The sequence below is a fragment of the Pinus tabuliformis genome, chromosome J (assembly GCF_031772625.1).
Source record: "Pinus tabuliformis cultivar Carrire ecotype Pingquan chromosome J, CPIR1, whole genome shotgun sequence".
In the NCBI taxonomy this organism is placed as follows: Eukaryota; Viridiplantae; Streptophyta; class Pinopsida; order Pinales; family Pinaceae; genus Pinus; species Pinus tabuliformis.
The window spans coordinates 1207596969-1207618921 of record NC_142295.1 but is presented as its reverse complement, the minus strand read 5'-3'; the positions used below and the strand labels follow the sequence as shown (position 1 = coordinate 1207618921).

The following is a 21953-nucleotide window of genomic DNA, read 5'->3' as shown; positions in this document are numbered from 1 at the left end:
ATTTCATCCCATGTTCGTGGATGCTTCGAGTTGTACATGCATAGGATGTGCACGATCATCTTGTTGACAACCTTTGTTAGGTCAATAGTTTGGGGGTGGAAGGTTGTGCACTTAATGAGCTTGGTATTCAAAAATTACCAGAGGCTTAACCAAAATGTACTTAGCACACTATTTTCCTGATCTGAGATAGTGGATTGTGAGATCCCAAAGTGTACCCATAGTGATTCAAAGAAGAGTTTGGAAGTGGCTTCTATTGTTATACTCTTCTTATAGTTCGATAGAATGGTCATCTTAGAGAATTTGTCGACGACCATGAAAACACAGGTTTTTCCATGCTTGGTAGAAGGAAGGCCCACCATGTAATCCATGGAGATGGATTCTTAGGGTTGGTTAAGACTAGGAAAAGGAGTATACATGCCCTGCATATTGATTATAGATTTGGAAATGTCACTGGCAGTACACGATCTGATGTACTTCCCAAAATCATGTGGATGGTTCGGCCAATAAAAATTGTTGCAACAGTGCCACTATTTTTTCTACCCCAAAATGTCCAACAACCAGACTGTAGTGCACCTCCTAAATCATCTTGGAATTCTCGTTTGAAGGAACAAAAAGGTATCTCAGGTGGCATAATAGTGTGTCCTGGAGGTGAAAGTCTGGAACTTACTTTCCTTTTAGGAGCATCAAGCATGTGGTGTCAAATTATGGATCACTCTTGTAAAGATGTGGCCATCCCAATGTCTCGTTTCCACAAGAGTCGAGCGTAGTGGTCAGCACCATAATTAGTGATCGGTTGAGGCAGTATGCACATAATTGGTATTTCCTTTCTTGTACTTAACATTAAAATGGAATTGTTATAGATATGTGGACGATTTCTGATGGTGATCTGTTTGCAACTTTCCTTATGTCTATATGAAACATAGGGGTCAATGGTTTGTGTGGATGACCATTTCCTCCCCCATAATGTAATGCTTCCATTGTCAGCAGGCCTATAAAATGGAATACATATCTTTGTCATGGGTGGGATACTTTCAGACGATATCTAAAAGTGTCTCATTATGATATGTCACCAAATGCCCCTGCTAGGTAAGAACTGCACCAATAACATATTCGAAGGAATCTATCTCAATTTCAAACAATTGTTGCAAGTTTGGTAAAGAAAGCACTGGTGCAGAGTATAGGTGATTATTCAACTCAGCGAACACCTTCTGTTAAGATTCAGACGAAAATAACTTTTCTTTCGCTTTACCCTTGGTGACTTAACTCAAAGGCCAAGTGATATGAGAGAATCCCAACTTGAACCTACAATAGAAATTGGGAAGACCCAAAATGTTGCAGAGCTTTGTTAGAGTGGTTGGGGCTGGCCAATCCAAAATAACATCTATCTTCACTAGTTCCACATGCACACCCCACTCATAAATGATGTGCCCAAGATATTGAACCTAGGTCATACCAAAGGTGCATTTCTCCAAATTGGCACACAATTTTTGTTGTTGCAGGGTTTGGAAGACTTGTCGAATATGGTGTAGGTGATCTTCCCAACTCTATTTGAAAATTAAGATGTCATCCAAATATACTACATTGAACGAGTTGGTTAAGGGTCGCAAGATTCCATCCATCAACCTCATGAAGGTTGCGGGGGAATTCGTCAACCCAAAAGGAATTACCAGCCATTCGAAAAGGCCCTCAGATTTGAAGGCAGTCTTCCACACATTAGAGGGTTTGATTGGTACTTGGTGATAATTAGACTTCAATTCAATCTTGCTGAAATATTTGGCTTGCCATGGCAGAAGAAAAGAAAGACGAGGGAGCAGGAGATCCTTTCAAAATATTTCTCGAAGAATCCCTCGAGCAAAAAAGGAACGCGATGATGGACAACTTCTCCTAGATCCTTCAATGGATGCCAACAGGTGACACATCTTCATCCAGTAGCCACTTTGGAGGCGCCACTCCCTTTAAGGTATAAGTCAAATTTGACATTTCCGTATTTGAAGGAAAAATATATGTAGATGTTTTAGATAAATAGTTAAATCTGTTGGAAGGATATTTTTCGATTCATGATTTTTCCAATAGGGAAAATGTTACCTTTTCATTCTTCAAAGTCCCCCCCAAATCAAGGACTGGTGGGAAACCTACTGTGAGCAGAGGGATAAGAGAGAAACCTCACTATTTTCATCTGCACCCACTTGGCATTCTTTCTTAGACACCATCAAGGAATAGTATTAACTTGTTAGGAGCTATGAAGACAAGTACATACAATGGACTACACTGCGGCAACAAAAGGATCAAGATGTGCATGAGCTGATGAATATTTTCCATACCCTATGCACAAAGTTGCATATCAAATGTGTTGAGAAACATCTGGTGCTCAAGTATTGTGGTTGTTTGCAAAAATACATTCAGGAGTAAATGGAGTTCTTGGACATCTCCTCGCTTGGTGCAAGATACCGATATGCTGCCAAGATTGAGCAGAAATTCAAGTAGAAGAAACAAGACTTTGAATCTACGAACCCAAAGCAAAGAAAAGGTGCACCCAAGCCACAAATCAAAGGGAAGAGCTAGGCCATGACCCCCCAGGACAAATCCTTGATGTTGCAAGCCAAGAATAAAGGGAAGGCAGATAATGACACCGACAAGTGGTGTGAGTTCCATAAAAATCCCATTCACAACACAAATGAATTTCATGCAAAGCAGGTGCTGGTGGCCAACCTAAAAGACTTGGAGGAAAATGCAAGCTCTGAAACCAATGATCCAGATTTATGAAGGAATGAAATGAAATACAATATGAACATAAACACAAAGATACAACGAAGAAAAAAACTTCGATTCGTTAATAACAAATTACTGAAAACTAATACATGTAGAATGGAAATAAACTAGCTCGGGTGATGGTAGCTTGTCTCTGAGTAGAGATGTAGTGACTACATGCCTCTGAACTATGTTACAATGCGGCTCAAAGACCTTTTTTATCATTCAACAATAAATGGAAACCCTAAACAACCAAAACCCTAACACTAGGATATGGAATGTCAAGATTTTGTGGACCCCGTTGGGATTAGTTGGACAACCAACTTCCCAGGGTCATAAATTGGTCATATGATCTTCGTTTGGTGTGTACGATAATTTGTTAGAAATATCTTGAAGATGGTGACTCTAGCGACCTACAAGAAGAGTATCACAGCAGAAGTCACTACCAAAATCTTCCTTGAACAAGTATGCATACACTTTGGGATCCCACGGTTCATTATCTTAGATCAGGACAATAGGTTCCTAAGTACATTTTGGTTAAGCCCTTGGTCATTGTTAGATACTAATCTCACTAAGTCCAAGGTCTTCCACGCCAAAAATAATGGCCAAATAGAGGTCGTCAATAGGATGATCATGCACATCTTGCACATGTACAACTAGAAGCATCCACACACATGTGATGAAAGCCTCCCCTATGTCCAACATAGCTACAACAAATCTCTCCACAGCTTAACTGGTCATAGCCCCTTTCAGGTGGGGTTGAGATTCTAGCCACTATGTCCCATTGAGGTTTCCATACAACTTCTAGCTACTCAAGAAGATTCATATCATGTCCAATCCAAAGCTAACAGAGCTACTAGCTTCATTGAATGCATTTATCACATCTGCTAGTAGGTCCATGACATATTGGACAGAGAAAATTCTAAGTACAAATAAAATCATGATCAACATCTGGTGCCACACAAATTCTAGGTGGGTGAAAACGTTTGGTTACATTTGCAGAAGGAGTGCTTCGTTAGGGCCCATTGTAAGCTTTTCCCACTCCGATATGGGCCTTACACCATCACTAAGGGTGTAGGAGATAATTCTTTCAAGCTTAGCATTCCATTGTTCCTTGGCTTGCACCCAATATTTAAAGTTCCCACATGACAAAGACAAGAATGAGAATCCATGCTCGATTCACAACCAATTTATTGAATATAAAAGATCTCCATTGCTCGAATGTTTCCACCAAAATATTATAGTTACAATCTGGATATCCAAAAAGGAGTAAGACTCACATCAAAAGATGATTGGAAAAAGGACACACATTAAAGAGGTTCTCCAAAGTATCTTCATGATTCTAGCATAGGGAACATAGTGAGGGGCCCTAAAATCCATTTTCCCTGATTTGATCCCACGAGAGGATCTTTCATCGTTCTATCATCCAAATTTTCTACCAAATAGGGTCTTGGTGGATGTCTTGATGACTAGCAAGCAGAGAGAGTAAAAAGGGATATGGAAAGAGAGTAAAGGGGAGCTTAGGGGGAGAGAGAGTGAGGAGAGAGTGAGATAGGATGGAGACATAGGAAGAGAGAAAGAGTGTGACAAAGGCATAGAGAAAGGGAGGATGTAGTGAGAGAAAGAGAGTGGGGAGAGGGTTAAAGAAAAGGGGGTGAGGGGGGGAGAGATGTCATTTTTTTTTTAATTTGGAGATGAAATATATCAAATTTCTGAAAAACATAAATCTTTTATTTCACCATAAAATTTGATTGGTTGACCTACTTTGAAATCGGAAAATAACCCTCACTATTACAGATGAATACCTACATCATAATAAAAGAAAAAAGGAGAAAATTATGATATGTTAAGATAGTGGGGCTTCAATAGATTTCTTGATTTTAATACACACAAACATAAACACACACACACACACACACACACACACACACATATATATAACATTAAAAATTCATGGAAAATAGCTCTGCAAAAGAGCTATTTCTTATCTACAACTATACAAATTTGTTTCAAAACACTATTATTTACATACCAAATCATGTGCCAAGTGAACATATACATTATGTTTTAGAGAAAAAATAACATACCAATCTAAAAAAAAACATCATTCTTTATTGAGTTATATCAATTTTCTATAAATAAAAGTTATATATTAAGGAAGAAAATTCATTTTTCTACATTTTATCCTTTTATCCCAAGTCCTAAAATCATGTATAAATATTTCTAATAATTATTTCTAATGATCATATTTTCCAAATTTCCATTGCAACTAACTTGTCATAATTAGGTAGCATTATGTGGCACCAACCCTCTTATTTTTTTTCATTTGTGAAATGCTCAATTATCTATATCTTTAGATATTATTGTTTGTTATTATTCAATTTTATCTCATAATTATTATTTGTAATACTTTTGTATTGTTATATTTATCTTTACTAACTTACACTATTAATTTATATATAAAATAAATTGGCAATTTCACTAGATGTTGCAAAGGAAATGTTGTAAGGCGAAAAAAAATGGAGAAAGAGCATAGATGAACACAAATGTGATATGTTAGAATTTGAGTGAGAGAAATAACATGGTGTTAAAAGTAAAGTGAACTCCTCTTTTGCTATCCTATTGATTTGAGTTGCAATATGTCAATTGAGGGAATGCTCAACAGTTTCAACATTGTACTTGCAGCTCGTCAATGTTTTTTTGCTTCACCTGATACCATCTTTTTTATACCTTGTACATCCTCTCCCATGAATACTCCTACTAACTATTATTGCTTTCTCTTTACTAAATTTTCATACAAATGTACCAATTCAAATAACCAGGATGTCGGAGTGATATCATCAACTACTGCTTTTTTTTTGGTCTACAATTCTCTTTAAGAGGTTTTGAGAATAACCAACAAACTAGAGTGACAACAACTTGTTTTGGCTTTCGAGATTTCCTTCACCAACTTCAAGATTTCCAACTGACTTAACCTCAAATTTTAACAATCAACATAGAGAGTGATATTCTATTTTCTCCTCTAGTGTACATTGTAGTGTTGGATCACAACTTGTACCTATTGTATATCCTTTTTCTAGCTCTAAATGTGTAAATGTGTGTGTCTTTGAATGTTATCAACAAATCCCTTAACAATACCCTTTCAATGTTTTAATTTACATTTCTCTTCACTTTCATTCTTGTGCATTAGATTTCTTACCCCTATTTTATTTGACCATTGTTTTCTTTACGTTAGTCTAATAATATCGCATAGATAATACATGTGATATCTAAGAACATCACTTTGGGAAGGTCATACATGTGAGGAGAATATGGTGAATATGGAGTTTGGTTAGTTGTACAAGCCTTTGGCAACAAGTGGTTAATCAAAACCAGTTATTAATAGAGGATTGAATCAAGCATGGGAATATGCCTACTAGAAATGCATCTATTATTATAAGAGTTTTAGTTCATCTAAAGGGTTTTACTTTTGGTTTATACCCTTCGAAAGACCAAGAACACCTATTCAAAATCATACATAATTAGTATATGATAGATTAACACAATCTTCTGCTGTGTCAACTCCACCCATAAGTCTTGACCCTACAACATTCAAAATCCAATTCCTCCACACATTTATTTCTATCATTTCAAACCTCTAAGCATTATTGTTGTTACATATATCTTGTCACTGCAAATTCTTCTTGCGTGAGGTGCATTATTACAATTCCCAATATTTTTTTAGGAGAAAGGAAAGTATGAATGTAGAATGAAATCCTTCACATAAGGATATTCCAGTGTATTAGTAAGACTTGCAAATATTATGAACATCACATAAATAACATCCATAACAATGAACAATAAAAGACCCACGAGGCACGACATTGAAAATACATATAATTTTAGTAACAAAGGGATAAATCACATCAACCTTGACCCCATAGAATCTGGTGGGATCAATCATATAAAAGTTAATGGTGATCCTCTATGTTTTTTCCCCTATAGACCATTCAGCATGGAATGCATTATAACTCTGGACATTTATCCATTAGTTGGGTTGTGGTTCAACAGTAAAGCAATGCAAGATTTTATCTTAACTGGCCCAGGTTCAATTCTCAGTGTTTCAGTGCATGCAACTCTCTCCTCTGCCTGGGGATTCCTAGAGTGGCATGTCCCAGGAGTTTCATTCCTACTCTGGCCAAATATTGGGTGGTTCTTGGTGAAGGAATAAAAACTAACAACATTTATCCATCTATGCTCATCAGACTTCATCTCCAAAGATATGAACAACTTGTATGTGAAAGCTTCCTTCACTTTTTAGGTTACAAACTATAAATTGGTATATGTCAGTGACATAATAAACTGGTATATTAAATTAAAAAAAATACTATAAATAAGGATGATATTTATATCAAATTTCTAAACAAAATTAGTTGATTTATTCCAAGAGACTTTAGCTCAAGGATTAAGAGAAAAACATTTCTTAAAGAAGAATAGTTTGCATGAAATGTTCAATGTTCATCATGTATTCCGTTAAACAATGTATCACACCTTCTACGCATTTTTTCATATTTAAAAAAACTCAATGCATTTCAATAACTATTGAGATTATCATCCTCTCGATCACATATATCAAATTATTTGATTATATAATTGGACCAGACATCATGGAAAATATCATGTACACCTTGGATTTTTGGTTTGACGACCATGAAGCCAACATAGATGAATGCATTGAAAGCGTGTGAACATTACAATATCTTCATACATCAAAGGGTGGTGAAGCTTTATGATAAATTGGAAAAGGAGATTCCAAAAACTAGTAAAGGAAAGAATGACACTTTCAAGACAACAAATGAGATGAAAACCTTGACTGATCTCATCAAATTTAATTTGTCTACAATAGTTATGGTTATAACATTTTTTTATCAACAATGCCAACTTGAAATGCATTCTCGAATAAAGGAAAAAAAATGGACAATATCCCTTGAGACCAGTAAAATAAAAAGAGACTCGATTGAATGGCTAAAATTAATTAAGAAATAGATTAAGTTAAAACTACAATCTAACCATTCTTTTGGACCATAATAACAATATCTTCAGAATCTCACATCTTCCCTCATTGAATAAACTTAAGATGTCTTAAACTACAAAAGTATTTAGTGTATGTGCCAAAAATTGCATGTGATGGTGATGGTGGTGGTAGTGCTTCGTCAGGGTGAGCTTCCTCTCGCTTCTACAATAAGCCATATAATTCCCAGGAACCATCTAATTTTTTCAAGCATGGATTAGTCCTAAAAGGTAAATCTCCCATGGATTTGACCCCCTAACACCCCCAAAGAAGCGTTGTGCTACAAATATTTAAAAAAAAGATAAATATTGTCTACATAAGGACCCGCATATTTCTTTGAAGCATATTCTTATGAAGAAAAAAACCCCTTTTATTCAAAAAAATTGGCGATATTGCAAAAAATTCAAAGGTCTAATGTGTCCAATACTTTTTATTTACATCGAGTTCCTACACAAATTTGTGCAATCGCCTGAGATGGAAATGATTTTTTTCATCCCCAAGCACCTATTTCAGCCCTAGGTTTAGGATTTAAGGAAAAAATGAAACCCCAAAAAGGGAATCAAATAGATGGAATCATTGAATTGACAGAAATAACTTACAGGGATGGGACGAAGAGCTTGGGGTGCTTGAGTGGGAGTTCATCGGTCATGTTCTCAGTACTAGAAATATCATGTGATGGTGATGCTGGTAGTAGTGCTTCATCATGGAAAGTTTCCTCCCACTCCTCCAATGAGCCATCTAATGTTGATAAAACATCTAATGCCATCGGGCATGGATTAGTCTTAAAAGGTAAATCACCCAGCAGATTTGACCCCCTAACACCCCCAAAGTGTTGATGTGCTACAAATATAAAAAAAGATAAATAGTCTACACAAGGACCCACATATTTATCTAAAGCAGATTCTTATGAAGAGAAAAACCTCTTTTAATCAAAAATTCTGATGAGATTGCAAAAAATTCAGAGGTCTAATGCATCCTATATTCATTTCATACACAGATTTTTGCAATTGCCTCAGATGGAAGTGTTTTTTAATGTTCTTCAAAACATTGTAATCCCACGAAGAATGACCAAAACCAAGGTTAGGAAATCCTCCGCCATACTAAGAATCGTATGAAGCCACTTAAGTGCTTGGAATATAATAGAAACAAATTGAATACACAAAACTTAGAAACCTAAAGAAAGTGCAAGCGAAGCTATTGCAAGAACTATGAATTGGAGATGATTCTTGTTGTTATGAGACGATACAACCTTTCAATAGATCCACCCAATCAATTATGGTGAAACAAGAACAAGAACAAGAAAAACAATTAACAATTATTTTTCTTAATGTTTTCATGTTTATGTTTAATAACAATTAACTATTTTATTAACGGTTTAATCTAATGGAAAACCATTGTTCAATCATGTAAGAATGAATCTAATGGTGAACAATGGTGCATAGTGACATCTAAGGGAGTTCTTCACATAGGGAAAAGCCTTATGGAATAATTATTAAAAAATAACATTTCATAATTAATCATATATGCTCTTTACCAAAAAAATAAATAATTATATTAAAATTATATGGTAGGTTTATACTTTCCACTTTACTCAGACTTATAGGAAAAATTTCTATTTAAGGAATCATTTGGTTTAACTGAAAGTAACCAAATGTTTGCAATCGACTTTCACAATAACTCCACTCAGCATTCAGTGGACCACCTCAATAGTATATGTAGAATAATTTTGTGCTCACAACAAATCTAATGTAGACAATAATTTTTACACAACACAGGCACTGAAGATAACTTCTACTATATTTATAGTCATTAGGAGGAGGTTTGAATTATTTAATTATTTATTTTAACTGAAAATATAATATATCAAACTAATTTATCAGTGCGAGCTTTTATTGTAGTTATTTACTTTCATTTGCTTTCCTTTTTAACCGTAGCATGATTTCTCTAGCTTAGCTCCAAATGACATCAATGCAAGCTAGTACGATAGTAACACTGTATCCAAAGAATACAATGAAACAAGAAACCCATAACACCATAGAAGATCATTCTGTTGTCAATAGATGCAATTCGTTGTTATTGTTAGGCCTCATAAAAACTATAACACTCTAAATAGACATTAATTATCTAAATATTCAGATGATGAAAATCCATTTACAGTATCCAAATAAATGAAATGGATCTTTTGCAATGAATTTTGCTATTAAAAAAAATCATCTATATTATCATTGCACAAGACCCTGCTACAAAATGGACTATTTTATAAACTCTACAGATCAATAGGTTTGGTATAGTTATTTGGAGACTAAATTAATGCTCCTCATCCACTCTGTCACAGTTCTTAAAAGGCTCTCATTATTATCATTCATTCTAAATCTTTTACAATAGAATTCTTTTATGCTGTTTAAGTTTTTTTTTTGCTTTTACAACACCAAATTAAAGGAAGCGACATGTCGTTATTGTTGTGTCATGATTGAGTTTTAGACTGACAAGCTTGCCTGGATGTTGTCTGAGTTTGAAACTGAGAGGCTTGCATGTATGTTGTTCAAAGTAACTTTTGTCACTTTTGCAACACAAAATTAAAGGAAGTGGCTTTTGGTTACTGTTGTTGTCATGATTGAGTTTGATATTGATAGGCTTGCATGGATTTTGATTGAGTTTGAAATTGAGAAGGTTGCATGAATGTAGTTGACGCTCTTAACAAAGATAAATAAAGGACCAAATAAATAAATAAGTAAATGATAACATTTATTAACAATACTTCAATTATGAACAATATATAAAATTTAGCAATAGGAAAAACTATGATGGCGTTAACTTTCTTAATAAAACGAAATGCATATTTCACCCACGTTATAAGTGAGCCATTTTTCACCCATTCACTTTTCACCGTGTATCTTTCCTCCTCATTATGAATGATGATTCTCAAGATATTTATAAACTAATTTTATGGATCAATATCATGAATCATCCATACCATATATTCAAAATTATCTCATTTATTTATTCTTATTCATTATATATATATATATATATATATATATATATATATATATATATATATATATATATACTTGATTTGGTTTCACATCATTTCACTCACCTATTCACTTTTCACTATGTATCTTTCCTCCTCAATATCCTCAATATGAATGACGATTCTCAAGATATTTATAAACTAATTTTATGGATCAATATCATGAATCATCCATACCATATATTCAAAATTATCTCATTTACTTATTCCTTAACATTATTATGTGTGTGTGTGAGAGAAAGAGAGAAAGAGATTTGGTTTCACATCATTTCACCTCTATCTAGTGTCAAGTGTGAAATGATGTGAAACCAAATCATATATATATATATATATATATATATATATATATATATATATATATGATTTGGTTTCACATCATTTCACACTTGACACTAGATAGAAGTTTGAGTCAATATTTTACTATTATTTCCATTTACTAATCTTTTCTCTAGATATTTTTCATCATTTGTAACCTTTATCTTTTCATCACATTTGCATCAACCCAACCAATATTCTTTCATCACATTTGCAACCTTTATCATGGCCTCCAAATATAAAAATTGTGCCATATCACACCTCTACATCTTAAACACTTATGTTTTAAATGTTGTGTAATGATCTTTTACATTTTCTATGAAAAATAATCTTCATGTGTAGCATCCTTCATTAAGTCGGCTTCATTATTCTCAAATTTCAAACCAGTTTCATGTATTGGTTTAGGATGCGTTGGACTGTATTGTGCATCATCCTTATGAAAGTTGGCTTCATTATTTTCAAATTTCACACTAATTTTATCTATTAGTGTAGGATCCTTTGGAGTGTATTGTATAGAAAACAATGTTGGGCATGTTGTACCACACTAAAGTATAATTTGTTGTAATACAATAGAAAGATCTAACATGTTTCACTAATGGAAACTTTGAAGTGATGTGTTATCTCTTAATAAAAAAATGGTGCTATGTAAAGTAAACATTTCATGCAGCTGCATGATGTGAAAAAGAAACATTAGAGCAATGTGATATGTATGTGCAAAGAAATTTTTTTTACCTTTTCAAAAAATAATATATCTCACCACTAATCAATTCTTTGGATACGAAAGTTAGAAAATTATGACCTATGAAATAAAGGAATGATAAATTCAAAGAAATACAATATCTCACTTCCAAAATATCCCAATGACTAATGAATTCAAAGCAGTACAATATCTCACTACCGAAAAATTGCCAATGTTCATCCATTTTTTATGGTTTTCTATTTAGTTAAAACATTATGTTTTAGAACTAAATCATTTTAAATAACATACCTTAGGAGCAAATGTTCATCACTTTTTTTATGGCTTTCTACCGGTTAAAACATTATGTTTTAAAACTAAATCATCTTGGGTAATAAATAGCACCTTTTGTCAGGTCCCTTTTAAACTCCAAAGAGTTACATTTTATCACACTTTTGAAAAAATTTCGTGTGATCTTTATCATGTGTTGCATCCTTCTTGAAGGTGGGTGCAATATATTTCAAGCTTCACACACGTTTATCATTCGGCGAGACTTACATTTTATCACACTCTTCAAAATTTTCGTGTGAAAAGTTGTCATGGCATTTGCCATTTATTTTGTGTGGGATCGTTGTCATGCGTTGCATCCTTCTTGAAGAAGGTGGGTGCAATCGTTTCATGCGTTGCATTTATTTTTTTTGTGTGGGATCGTTGTCATGCGTTTCATAAATCTTTAAGTTTCACACACGTTTGAGCATTTGGCGTGGGCGTGGGATGCCTTGGCTTGTATTATATAGAAAATTTGGTATTAGGGAAAATAATGTTTTACGCGGTAAAATTTGGTGCAATGTGAGAAGGTAAAATGTGGTACAATGTGAGATATTTGAAATTTAAAGAAGTTTCATAAGATTTATGAAACAAAACAAAGAAATTATATAAATGTAAATTTATAATATATATTTGATATAATCAAATATATTAAAAAAATAAAATTTATTAAATAGATAAAAAATTTAAAACATTAAAATTTAAAAATATGAAATTATACAATATATCATATAATGGAAATTTTTAATATAATGATAAAGATTTGAAGAAATATGATATATCAAAAACTTTCTTGTATGGAAAATTCAAAATTCTAAACAAATGGTTAGGTTTTTAGGTTTATATAACTTTAATATTTTTAATTTACTCAGAGCGAAAAAATTGTTAGGGTTTTCGATTCATATAACCATAATATTTTTCATTTATTAGATGATGATCAAAAAGTAAAATATTTTAACATTTATGTTAGGTATTTTTTATATATGAAATGTTAATCAATTTACACCTAGAATACTATGTATTTTCTATAGATGAAAATCGTGGATATGTATCGAAACCTTGAATGTAACATCCTGTGATTCATGAGCGACCGGGCGCGCGCTCCTTCCTCCACAAAAATCGACTAAGGCACAAAAGAGGAACCGCAAGCGACCAAGGCATGGCATATATGCGGATGAATGGGCGTTCGTGGGTTTATAGGACGAGTTGGACAACTTGCCAAACGAGCCGACCATGTGGTGGCGTTGCATAACGTTGAGGACGCGTTGGTTGGAAGTGTGTGGAGGGGTCGGCCATGGGCGCGACCTTCACACGAAGGAGGAGTATAAACAAGCACACGGAGATGGCATTTTGACCATCGAACATCGCTCATCTTCCATCGCTCAACAAGGAGTGCGCACAGAGCCGCAGTAAGGCGCAAGGGATGCGCTCGCCTGCCGGGCGAAGGGCACGAGCTGCACAAAGGTTGTAAGGGCGGTTGAAGGTGCGGGTGGAGGGCGTTCTAAGGCGCCCGCCCGCCGGACGAGGAACGAGTTTTGGATTGCGGTTGGTGTGGGTTGTGCACGGGCGCGCCCGCCCATTTGGGCAAGGAAAACTTGTGTTCGGTTGTGAGTTTTATTTCGGTTGAGGTTGAGGTGTGACCACCGTGCGCTCTTGCACGGGTGGGCGCCCAACCCGGGTATAAAACGCCGGTGGAGCCTAGCTCCCGGTCATTGTACAAAATCTTCTTATATATAAAATAAAAGCATTCTCTTGCATATGATGTGTTCCTGGTTGTTCTATCATGTTTTTTATTAATTGTTTCCGCACATTAATATAATAATTCATGTTTATGATGAATGTTGAAGGCGTAGTTCATAAATTAATATGACAATGGTGAATGTTAATTACTTAGGCGGTGCCGCACCCGACCAATTTAAGGAAAAAAGAATTGGGGGCGTGACAGGTGGTATCAGAGGAGGCTCACGACGAGTGAAGTTGGTGTATGATGAAGATGATACACATCTGCACTTCATGACAGGTGGTATCAGAGCAAGTTCACAGGTGGTGAAGCCGTTGCTTGATGATGAACACAAAGAACATACATGTATGCAGGGAAACGTTATGGAGAAATCGTGGATTAATAGTCTGGGTTTCGTGGACTTGATGGTTCATGGCAAGACCATTCAATCTCTGGTGGACACGGGGGCCACTCATAATTTCATGATGACACGGTTAGAAAAAGAGGTTGGACTGATGATCTTCCCTTCGAATGTGGAAGTCAAGGCAGTGAACTCTAGAGCTAAAGTGGTGGGGTTGGCACACGAAGTGCCTGTGCAGATAAAAGACTAGAAGGGTCAGTTGGAATTCATAGTGATGGAGATGAATGACTTCGACATGATACTCAAACAGGATTTCTTGAAGTGAAACAAGGCTATTGTTGTCCCCTTCTGTGATGAGGTGGTGCTGGTTGGACAGTCACAAACTTGGACTTTTCCCACTCATAGGCAAAGGAGGGAAGTCAAGGTGCAGCATGTTTCTGCACTGATTTTGGAGAAGGCTATGAAGGAGTTAGATATGGAGACATATGCGATGATGTTCAAGGGAGTCGAAGGTGATGGAGTGGGGACACCTGTTTCGCCCGAGATTTCTGAGGTATTGACCAAATATGCGGATTTGATGCCTGATGAGCTACCAAAGAAACTTCTACCAAGGCGTGCAGTGGACCATAGCATTGAGCTTGAGCCAGGAAAGCAACCCCTGGCTAAAGCACCTTATCGGTTGTCAGGACTTGAGTTGGAGGAATTGAAACAACAGTTAAAGGAGTTAGCTGATGCAGGTTTCATCAGACCTTCAAGGTCCCCTTATGGAGCTCCGGTATTGTTCCAACGGAAGAAGGATTCGAATGAGCTATGGATGTGCTATGATTACCGTGCACTGAACAAGCAGACTGTAAGGAACATGTATCCTTTGCCATTGGCTGCTGATTGCTTTGATAAGCTTGTGAAAGCCCGAGTGTTTTCCAAGCTGGACTTAAGGCATGGGTATTACCAGGTGCGGATAGCTGAAGGAGACGAGAAGAAGACCGCGATAGTAACAAGGTATGGTAGCTTTGAGTTCCTTGTTATGCCATTTAGGTTGTGTAACGCTCCTGCTACGTTTTGCACTATGATGAATGATGTCCTACGGCCATACTTGGATTCGTTCGTAGTAGTGTACTTGGACGATATAGTGGTGTTCAGTGACAACATGGAGGATCATAAGAAGCACTTGGCTATGGTGTTCGAGGCACTGAGGGCAAATCAGTTGTTCTTGAAGAAGTCTAAGTGTGTGTTCGCTCAGACCGAGATTCCGTTCCTTGGGCATATTGTTGGTCAAGGGTATATACGGATTGAGCCGAGCAGAGTGAAGGTGATCGAGGACTGGGTTGAATCGAAGAATGTCCATGAGATGAGGGTGTTTTTGGGCATGACCAACTACCAACGAAAGTTCATAGAGGGGTACTCCAAGGTAACATCATCACTGACAGACCTATTGAAGAAAGACAAGAGGTGGAGTTGGACGGATAAATGTCAGAAGGCATTTGATGACTTGAAGAAGAGGATGGTTACAACACTGATACTGAAGTTTCCTGACTTCGAGAGACCATTTGAGGTACACACTGATGCTTCAAATTTTGCCATAGGAGGGGTTCTCATGAAGGATGGGCATCTGGTGGCGTACGAGAGATGGAAGTTGCAGGATAGAGAACAAAGGTATCCGGTCCATGAGAAGGAGATGACTGCGATCATTCACTGTCTTCATGTGTGGAAGCATTACTTGATCGGGAAGCCGTTTGTTGTCAAGACTGACAACGTTACAACAAGTTATTTTGCATCACAACCGAAGCTTTCTGCGAAGCAAGCTCATTGGCAGGACATCTTGGCAGAGTTCGACATGATTATCGAGTATAGACCGAGAAGACACAATGCGGTAGCAGATGCCCTTAGCAGGAAGGGACAACTTGCAGCATTGAAGGGAGAAAACCGGGAAGCTAGGAGTAGGAGTTGAGTTCAGATGTCAGAAGAGATGCAGAATAAGCTCAAGGAAAGTGTTGAAACCGATACTTTGGCTCAGAATATAGTGAAGCAGATAAAGGAGGGGAAGACACGAAAGTTCTTTCTACGAGACGGGTTCTTGTTCTTTGGAAACCGACTCTATGTTCCAAATTCATCTGGGTTCAGGAGGCACCTTTTGAAGGAGTGCCACGACTCGCCATGGCCTGGCCACCCAGGGATGTGTTGTTCTTTGGCATTGTTGGAGAGAGGATTCTTTTGGGAAAAGATGCGAGAGGATGTAGAGGAGTATGTACATACGTGCATCATTTGTCAGTAGGACAAATCAGATACTTAGAGGCAAGGAGGACTGTTGTAGCCTTTACCGATTCTTGAGAGACCATGGATGAGTGTCTCGATGGACTTCATCACTCAGTTGCCACAGGTTCAGGGGTATAATGGGATTATGGTCGTGGTTGATCGTTTTTCCAAGTATGTTGTCTTTGTTCCAACAAAGATACCTTGTGGAGATGAGCGGACTACGGAGTTGTTCTTTAAGAACATAGTGAAGTATTGGGGGATGCCATTGAGAATTGTGTCAGATAGAGATCCGCGTTTTACAGGCAGATTTTGGACCACATTGTTCAAGCTAGTCAGGACAGAGTTGTTGATGAGTTCGAGTTATCATCCGCAGACAGATGTGCAGACCGAGAGGATCAACGCGTTGCTGGAGGACTACTTGCGACATTATGTGACGACTCATCAGAAGAATTGGCCTGAACTCTTGGATATTGCTCAGTTTAGCTACAATATTCAAAAGAGTTCTGCGACGGGGTATAGTCCATTTGAGTTGGTGAATGGGCAGATGCCAGTTGCACCGCATACCGTAGTGACAGGAGGTTTTTTTAGGAGTCCTCATGCGAAGAAGTTCATGAAGGCTTGGGATGAGACCTTGGAGTTGGCACGGTTGCGCTTGCACGAAGCTGCAAGGAGAATGAAGAAATATGCTGATCGAGGAAGACAGGATGCGCACTTCAGTGTGGGGGATATGGTGTTTCTCAGGATTACCAGGGAGTAGTTTCAGCCAACCAAGGGGACTGCGAGCAAACTGACACGGAAGTATGAGGGACCATTCCGAGTGAAGAAGAGAGTGGGGGAAGTTGCTTATGAGCTGGAGCTTTCGCACCATATGCACATGAAGCATCCAGTTTTTCACATGAGTCAGTTGAAGAGATGCAGACTTGATGTTGATCATCCAAAGAGAGCTGAACCGCCGAGAGGACCAGCCGGGATTGTGGACAAGCTAGGACTGGAGTTGGATAAGATTTTGAGCTACAGAACTACAGGGATTGGTTGCCACATGAAACGGGAGTATCTTGTCAGATGGAAGAATGCACCGGAAGAGGAGAGCTAGGAATCAGAGGACTCACTTTGGAGATGGAAGAAGAAGATTGCGAAGTATGAACGGAAGATACTGAGGCAGTCGGGATTGTCGAGGGCGACAATGATTTCAAGTGGGGGAGGATGTAACGTCCTGCGGTTCATGAGCGACCGGGCGCGCGCTCCTTCCTCCACGAAAATCGACTAAGGCACGAAAGAGGAACCGCGAGCGACCAAGGCGTGGCATATATGCGGATGAATGGGCGTTCGTGGGTTTATAGGGTGAGTTGGACGACTTGCCAAACGAGCCGACCATGTGGTGGCGTTGCATAACGTTGAGGACGTGCTGGTTGGAAGTGTGTGGAGGGGTCGGCCATGGGCACGATCTTCACACGAAGGAGGAGTATAAACAAGTAAACGGAGATGGAATTTTGACCATCGAACATCACTCATCTTCCATCGCCCAACAAGGAGTGCGCACAAGTGTAGAGCCATAGCAAGGCGAAAGGGATGCACCCGCCTACCGGGCGAAGGGCACGAGCTGCAAAAAGGTTGTAAGAGCGGTTGAAGGTGCGGGTGGAGGGCGTTCTTAGGCACCCGCCCGCCGGACGAGGAACGAGTTTTGGATTGTGGTTGGTGTGGGTTGTGCACGGGTGCGCCCGCCCATTTGGGCAAGGAAAACTTTTGTTCGGTTGTGAGTTGTATTCCGGTTGAGGTTGAGGTGTGACCACCATGCGCTCTTGCACGAGTGGGTGCCCAACCCGGGTATAAAACGCCGGTGGAGCCTAGCTCCCGGTCATTGTACAAAATCTTCTTATATATATAATAAAAGCATTCTCTTGCATATGATGTGTTCCTGGTTGTTCTATCATGTTTGTTATTAATGGTTTCCACACATTACTATAATAATTCATGTTTATGACGAATGTTGAAGGCGTAGTTCGTAAAGTAATGTGACAATGGTGAATGTTAATTACTTAGGCGGTGCCGCACCTAGCCAATTTAAGGAAAACATAATTGGGGGCGTGACACTGAACCCTTAACAAAGTGTTGCCTCGCCTCCTCCTGCTTTTGCTAAATCAAGTTCCCTTGTGGGATTCTATTATGGATGATAAATGGTCCAGCCAGGCTTTAAAATTGACACCCATAAAATCAGTTTAATTTAAAATAAACACGTCATTATCAACTTGCTAATAACTTTTAAAAACGTCATAATGACTGGCATATCATAAAATGACCAGTTTCAATTATATATATAATACATATATATTTTATATATCTGTAACGATCCTATTGAAGATTTGTAACGATCGTATTCAAGATTTGCAGGACGAATTGACCCGGTGCTCAAGTGTTGCGAGTCAATCAAATCAAAATGATGTGAATACACAGTGGTTAAGAGAAATGGCCTCCGGATATTTGTACTATGTATGGATTTTGATGGACGAGCATAGTCTAGCTCTAATGAAATGCATTTCTTAGAGAGGAATGGCCTAGACCTCTTTCATTGTGTAATGCCAAAAAGGATCAGGTGAAAGCCACTCGTTTCACAAAAATTTAAAGGAAAGTTCAAAATCGTTTGTTTCAGCACATGCAGCTGAAACCAACGGTGAAAATTTTGCTTTAATAGTGAACAAAATCACAAGATTTAAAGAAGTTTGTTCAAGATTCAAAGTTGGTAACGGACATCGGCTATGGTATTCATTCAACTTCTTCACAAAAGCAGGTATGTCATCTTAGATTCCCTTGTTAGAAATGTCGTTGTTGCTTGAACAATCATAAAACCTATTCCTGGATTAAAGAGCTATAGATGTGGTTTTATATTTTATTTTCCCGATTTCTCTGGGCTCTGGGCTTCTGATAATCAGAGTTTTTTTATTTGGGGAATGGTTAGTTTTCTATGGACAATAAATATGTAGTTGTTGTGAAAGCATGACTAAAATTTCGGGAATGCGTATACTTTCAATTCCATAACTCCTTTAATTTTAGAAGCCATTGATTGTTTTGAGTTTAGAGGTGTGATGGTTAAGAATTAAAGCACGAAGGTCATGGTGTGAAATAGAAACACTAAATTTTAAAGGAGCAACCCACCACTCTGTGTCTTTGACTTGCACACAAACAACTAAGATTATCGATAGGAGTGTTAGCTTGACTACAATGTCGAACAAGAGTCTAGGAGTGTCGAATAACTTAACTACTCCCACTACTATTGATTTGTTCTCAATCATCATTACCAGAACCAATCTATTTACTACAAACACATTGGATATATTTCAATTTACAATTGAGGCAGAATCTTAAATTTGCACAGGAGTTGCTCTTCAGTCAACCAACACTTTCTCTGCCCTCGTTTAGGTGGTGGGGCTCACTTTGTTACTGCTGCTTGCTCAGAGGTGGGTACCCTTGCTATTGGATATTGAAATGGTGGATATGCAACCAATTACTCTAATGGCACTTAAATTGGCTTTCGAACCTTGGGAGAATTGGGGCAATATAGTGGAAAAGGAGAAATTTGGTAACCCGCCTGTGTGTGCTTGGCTTCTTCCCCTGTAGATCCATGTACCAGCACAGGATGATATAAGCCGAGCTGAGCATAGATTCATGATCATAAATTTGAACCATAGATCCTTGTAACATTTCAAGATGATAAAAGAGGAATCCTTGTAACATTTCAGGATGATAAAAGGGGAATCATTGAGCATAGATTTGAACAATGATTATTAGATTTGAATTTTGAACCATAAGACAATAGGCTTTACTCTCGAGGACACAAAAAACATATTTCTTAGAGGGAAACCGAGGTAGAATGATTTGACATACTATTAGATTTCATACGCGAGCAAAGCAAAGGCATGCCTGAGCATAACTTCATTACATTTGATTCAATAAGCCACCAATCACGCAAAAATGGCAATAATCCTAGTCTCTCACTGTGTACTCTCTTGATGAAACTTTGTATTCACTTAGATAAAACTAGTAAAAATAATTATTAAAAGTCAAATAACGAGCCGTTTAAAAATAAAACTGTCATAAAAAATACTGATGGGTGAGGGGACCCATCAAATTTAACCCCTGGGTCCAGCGACGAGGCTGGTTGGGTCAACCTCGGATGGGAAATTTTATCATTGAGAAAAACAAAGGTTTCTGCAAGGCGTTGTATTTGATCACATCTCGGTTGATTGAATGGGGTTGAAATGGTACATAGAATATATATGCAAGGATTTAGTTTTATTTATTCAAAACATTTATGTTTCCATTAAAAAGGTAGATAGAGAATAGATGATCAGTAAGGATATCGAACGTTATTTTTCCATCTTATCATTTAGTCTTAGCATATTTAACGCTACCAATGTTTTCCTCGTTAGCCCATCTTGTGTCTTTAGCCCAGTAGGCCACGTTAGCCTATCTATTGCTCATTTATATGGATGCTTGGACACTAACACTAATATCATTTCATTTTAATTAATGTAAGTTCTAGCAGATGCAAATAACTTTAAATTTTTCTTAACCATGTAAATTGTGGAAGCAAGGACCACCAAAGATCGAAGATGCGAGTTGCAGCCACATCAATATACTGACACCCGAGCCCAATAATCCTCCAAGAAATAAGTACTCTCATCTTGCTGTGATTGCTACTGACCCTCCCAGAAATAGGTACTCCCATCTCCTGTTTGCGATTGATGCTGCGGAAGGAAAGGAAAGCGAAGGCCAAAGAGGTCCCTGCAAATGCACTCACCATTAGACTACCAAATTTTTTGAAATAAAATAGACTATGTCAAAAATTTTGAAATGAAACAAACTATTTCAACAAGATCCATCCCATTCATTCAGAAGAAACCCTATCATTCACCATGGGAAAATATTCACATAAAAAAATCAACAAAATGGCCTACATAATTAAAAAATTAAAAAACTTACCTCATTGCTCGAGTAAGTAGGAATGGATAAGAGCCAGATTACAGAATTGATGCAAGCCTTGAGAAGCTTGCCAATATTCAAAAGAAGATGTAAATAAAATCTGATGGCACGAGGACACAACTAAACTACAAATTAACCCTTTTCAGATGACTATGCAGGGCAACACTGATCTTTTTAATGTTCTTCAAAACATAGTAATCTCACTAAGAATGACCAAAACCCTGGTTAGGAAATCCTCCACCATAATAAAAATAGTATGAAACCATTTAAATGCTTGGAATACAATAAACAAATCAAATACACACAACTCATAAACCTAAAGAAAGAACAAGCGAAATGATTGCAAGAACTATGAATTGGAGATCGTTTTTGTTGTTATGAGATGGTACTCAATCAATTACAACCAAACACAAACAACGATTAACAATTATTTTTGTTAATGTTTTCATGTTTATGTTTAATAATAATTAATTTTTTAATATGAGGGCAGAG

General features: G+C 37.3%; 1 pseudogene; it reads right to left on the bottom strand.

The window, feature by feature from the left end:
* Window positions 1-21047: 21047 nt before the first annotated feature.
* LOC149231472 (bax inhibitor 1 pseudogene) lies at window positions 21048-21727 on the bottom strand (annotated as a pseudogene).
* Between the last annotated feature and the right edge of the window lie 226 nt (window positions 21728-21953).